The following is a 5,850-nucleotide window of genomic DNA, read 5'->3' as shown; positions in this document are numbered from 1 at the left end:
TTACAAGCTCATATACACCGACACCTTCCAACTTCATTACACTTTTAAGGCCCTTTTAATTTTGTTTAGTAGTTTACAATACAATTATGAGTTACAAAATCTTACGACAGACATATTATAGGTAGGTATAGGTACTATAGAACTGGGTACGGTTTTTAACATTAACATTATTTTCTTCGGCCACACTTTGCTGTCTAAAAAAATAAATTGCAAAATATAGATTATAGTGTTGAGTATTGGTACACGCGTAATTGAAAATTATTTTTAAATCTTAAACAAAATCGTGATGTTTCAGGAAAATACAATAAAATGTATTATGTATTTGTACTATACTATTATGCAAGTTTTTAGAAAATAAATTGATATTATAGATATGATCATTGGTGGACTAGGCCAATTTTACTATACTGTGCAATTGCACGGTGAGCCAGTCGCCGGTGTCATATTATATTATTATGTCCCCGAGTTAATACAAAGTAATCCACCTGGTGTATCGTATATAATATTATTTTTGTTGACTTTTTAAGGGCATTTTCTATTGAGAACATCTTGCTAGTGTCTAGTGGACCAAATTATCTATTCCGTTAAACTCAGTCTTAAATACTTATATGTCTAGGGCCCGGACTTTAATTCAAAATACATTATATTTTAGGAAGCCCCTGGCAATGCTTTTCAAATAAAAAAGCCGTTTCATGCATCAGAGAATTGTAAAACTTTTTATTTCACATTTTTTTTCAATTTCCATTTCGTTTTTTGAGAGTTTATTATAATTCTTAGTTAATTTCGTTAACTTTTAGTGCATATAATACATTATATACATTTGTAGATTAAACTTAATTGGTGATTCAAACAAATTTGTTCCGACCATTCACCATATTATGTCGTCTTGTCGATCGTAGGTACTATTTAGGATTTCAATACGTCGTAAGATTTTATGCTTCCGGTACTCAAACCAGTAACAACTAATTGGTCAGTTGGTGTTTCATGGTAATCTGTAGTAATCAGTAATCCCATTTGTTTCCTATAGTTTGTATTTTTTTTACTCAAGAATTGTTAAACATTTTTTTTTAATAGTTTTGAGGGCATTTAAATTTTAAATCTGAGCTCTACATATAACTTATAAATACGTCATTCAAAATTTGATTTTAATACATCGAAATCGAAGTACTTAATAATTGTATGTTCGTTCTTCAATTGATACTTTTCTAGAATTTTGATCGAGATCGGCCGACGCAGTGTTTTTCTTATTATTATTGGTTTATTTGCTAATCATATTTTCGAATAATTTGCCTCCAGTCCACCCTACATAGCACTCGAATAATTTGATAAGACCAAAGTCACCGTTGTAGAAAGTTCAGCCGAAAGTTGATTTTTCTTATGACAAATACAATAGGAAGGTAAATTAATATTTAAAGAATTTTTTCAGTATTTGTAGGTGTTTTAGCCTTGAGAATAATTAGAAATGTCATGTACTCTTATACTGTCAAAAACGCCGGCGTCTCTGTATTATACGATTATTGTTTCGGACTTAGGAGAATAGAAACTCATTATTATTACCTACTTATTAGACGTGTTATTTTGATAAGAAATGTACTTTAATGAACGAGAAATGTGATGATGGGAAAACATAAATATTCCTTGCCCCACAAATCTTTAAATTCGTCACTGGCCAGTTGGTTAACATCTTTTTTTGTGGCCGATGGCCACTTGTCCCTTCAATAACGCAGTCTAATAAGGCGTTAGCGATGGACGCACGGGAGACTGTGTATGGTTGGCCCAAAGTGTAGCCGTGTTTCGCCGGTGTCTGCACTGCGTCATTTTGTCGTCGCAGAGGGGGCTGTCGACGCGAGAGGGGGAAACTGCCCCCTCCACTTCACCCCGCGACCGCTTCCCGGCGATCGGCCACCACCGGTCGCGCCGTGTTGGCCAACGGCAGCTGGTAACGGGGAGTGGGGAGTAGGGACAGCGCCGCCGCCGCNCTATACTACATATTATACTAATATATTAAAATATTATTAAGTAGAAACGGCGGCATAGACGAGCGGTGCGGTGGAGGAAATTGTTTTGACTACGTGACTGGACGTCATGCTCTTACTCGCGCATTGTATGACTGTATAAGTGTTAAATTATATTTTAATTTTATTTTAAGTATTAATATTAAGTGGATGACGCAAAGAAGAAAATTTTCGTCTCAATAACGGTGATCGGTGATAGTTCTTTGTTTTTAATTATTATACATCAAGACTTTTTGGGGGCCTCCTAAAAATATTACAACAATGGGGCCTGGGGCAAAATGGTCCCGTTGCCCCCCCCCCCTCTGAACGGCCCTGGTTCGCGATGCCTAGTCGGAAAGCCGTGAGAAAAGAAAGTGAATATGGCTAGCCGACGGTGTCCAGTCCCGGCCGATGTCGTCCAAGTCTTGTTGTAGTGGGGAAGGTATGCGTATTGCGGGACTTTTTATAATAACGGTAATTAGGGAACAGAAAGCACTGTGGCGAGCGTACCGGCGGACGCGACAGAGGCACCGACGGCAACCGATGGCGGCGTGCTGCGGTGGTGACGGTGTACACTGTTACAGGGGTGGGGTCGGGGATATTATTAATGACAAAACTAATGGAATGGTCACAGACCGACAGGTACACTGCTATTTTAATGTGGGAAAAAGGGATATTCAGTGAATTATTATAATATTAACAGAGGTCTAAAATTCTGCGACATTACATACCCCCCCCCCCGGCAAGTTGTTGAAGTTGTTACATAAGTCAGAACTGAAAACCGCTTGTTGTAGAAACAGAGGAGCTGAATTTTAGGGGACTATAGACATAATAATTTAAGTAGGGATATAATATTGTAGAGAACAACCATCTTATTACAGTATACATACTGATAGACAGACTAAATGATAATGATTAGTCGCAACCATAAATGAATATTAATAATAAGTTGAGAAGAAAAAAAAAGTTAAGGTACCTGGCATCATAATAATAACAAGAATAATAAAACTGCAACTCTATCAGTGTAATGATAAAAATAATATTTGGGAACTACACGGGGGTGTATGCTACACTTGAATAAAATAATAAGAACCTACCAATTATAATAACCTGACGAGTCCAGGGAGGATGATACCAATAACTATTTTCCTAATATCACAAATAATAATAAAATCCCAACAAGGGAATAGGGGATAAGGGGACTCTAGAGCTGTCTATGCCTTTACTGGGGTCACGACAGAACTAGGTACGACTACACTATGGGATCTTAGCGTAGAATGGACAAGACAAAAAAAATAAAAATAAAACTATTGTGTACAGGCTAGGTAACATGGACCTTGCACTGCGTAATGTACTCTGGACATTTTATTTTACACACATGGCAAGCCATGTGGGACCTAACATTATTAAGGGGGCTATTAAGGATGTTCCTGCAGGTTGTAGTGAATGGGCGGTCAATAGGCGGGGTCTGTAGCCCCTTTGCTCCGCAATGGAGTCGCCCAAGAGCACTGGGTCTATGAACCGCAGGTTTTCAGCCCAGGTCGCCCCATACTAGACCACAGGGAGAGCGAGATTTTTAAGTTAACTCCCCTGGAGTCGGCAGACGCGACCCGTAAGCCTGGAGGTAGCTGAAGCCTGGTCGGTCCACGCCCAGGTCCTATCTGGCAACAAGCGTCACTACAACACCGGCAATTATTAAAAGAAGAGTGTCTCAGACTCTGCCGGCCAGGGAGTATTATTAGTACTCCCTGTACGACGGGGGGTATATAAGGTTTCAAGTGTATAATGTTATGGATACCTCGAGGAGTATCATCATCCGGGTGGACCAACTCATAAGCGTTTGTAGTTTTAAAACTTTTAATTTTAAAAGGACCTTCATGTAATAAAAAGAATTTGGATATTTTTTTATCAATCTGGTTGCTGAGCTTATGTGTTTTGACAAGGATGAGATCATTAGTTTTGAAGAAGATGGGATTGAGATGTGCTGTTTGGATTTTTTTACGGGCTTCGGCTTTGGTTAATTGTACTTCTTGGGCCAGTATTAATTGTGTATTGAAATCGAGAGGGGTCCTGATGGGGAAACTGTATGAATTGAGTTAAGGGATTATTTTTTGAATTTTGTAGAAACAGTGCAGAGGGAGTTTGGTGGGTGGATTCGTGTCGTACATTGTTGAGGGTTCATTCTATGTACGGAACATCCTACCCATGATACAAATAACTAGGTATCACAGCAACTCAGTGATACGCATCATGTCTACGTCATCCGCCAAGGATTTGTTATCAGTATTTAAGTAATTGCTTATCAACAACACACAATATTGTAATTTGTATTTTGTAGTCATACAAAATAAATAATTTACACTTTTGACTTTACAATTATTTCACTTAATTAATACCTAATGTATTACCTAATACTATTTACGTCTTGCTGTAAGTACTAAGTTATTGTACTATAAATGTAGTACTATAGGACTTAAACCATGACAAAGTAGTACTTTGTCATGATTTAAACTAAATTTGTGATGTAACTTTTATTTTTTTATTTATTATTATTTATCGACGCCTCAGAGGCATTACTATAGTACAGATTATAATTATAGATTATACATAATATTACAAGGTAAGAAAAAGAACATTGGTGCATTGGTTCATGAATAAAGAATAAGTTAAAGAAAAATATTAACAAGTACAATTTTTAAGTTTAAGAATTAATGATGGCAAAGAATCATTAAAAATATCAATATTTGACATATTATTAATAGATCGACAAGCTCGATCAAGAGGGGCTGCGTACCCATAGTTAGTGGTGTGAAAATTTGTTTTAAAAGTTTGGGGATTTCTGGAATAAAAAGATGGAACTGTAAAAGTCTTAGTAAATAAATACTAAAGCAAGTAAATCACGTCTAGAGTCGTCTCAGTGTACAGGAAATTGTGTATTTAGTAGGTCAAACCAATCATTTATTAAAGAAAACACTGATGAAGCCTAAAATATTTAAAACCATTTTTAATTATTAAAACAATTGTCAATTACCTACATATTTTTTCAATAACTATAACCTTCTCCTAATCATTATTTTTAATAATTTGTTTTTTCCACAGTATTGAAGGGCCTTGGAGACAGTGTTTTAAAATAATTGCACAGCCAGTCTTACATTTTGCCTATGTGTTCCTACTACATTTATATGTTTTTCTGGTATTTTATGTGCAAGTTTGTAGTCAGAATTTGCTGCTACACATATATATTGTTCAATAACATTTTTTCTATTACAAACACTACTCCATTCTTGTTGGTAAAAAGGATTTTTGGGAAATCTATAAAACCTAATATCAGCTGTATTGTAATTAACATATTTCTTACTTTTGCTTCCACTCTTACACTCATTTATTGCACACCAAGACATTATAAAATTATATTTATTCATGTTATTAAAAACACAAAACCAATAAAAGTAAAAAATTGTATTTAACTTAAAAGTATTTTTTAATAGAAGTAAGTTTTGAATAAATTGGTGGCAGATGATAATTGTGTTCTCTAAAATGAGTACTCATAAGTGATTCAATGCAACTGTCGCAATCAATATGCTGTGATACTTTTTTTACTACATAACCTGTTATATAATAGAGTATATTAGATTTGGCATCATCTACAATTGAGTTGGTAGAGTTTAATAATATACTCCTATTGAGAACTTCTGCATCAATTTCATCAACATTGCCTATGTTACATATATCTTTCTTTTAACTCCATTTAAATTCGAGTAACGCTCCAAATAAATCATCATCAAAATTACAACAATTACCGGCTAAAATGCACTTTACCACGCCCCTCACGAATTTCGATTTTTTTTTTTTTAAA

This window comes from Myzus persicae, unplaced genomic scaffold (assembly GCF_001856785.1).
Source record: "Myzus persicae strain clone G006 unplaced genomic scaffold, MPER_G0061.0, whole genome shotgun sequence".
Lineage (NCBI taxonomy): Eukaryota > Metazoa > Arthropoda > Insecta > Hemiptera > Aphididae > Myzus > Myzus persicae.
Note: the sequence above shows the minus strand (reverse complement) of the source record.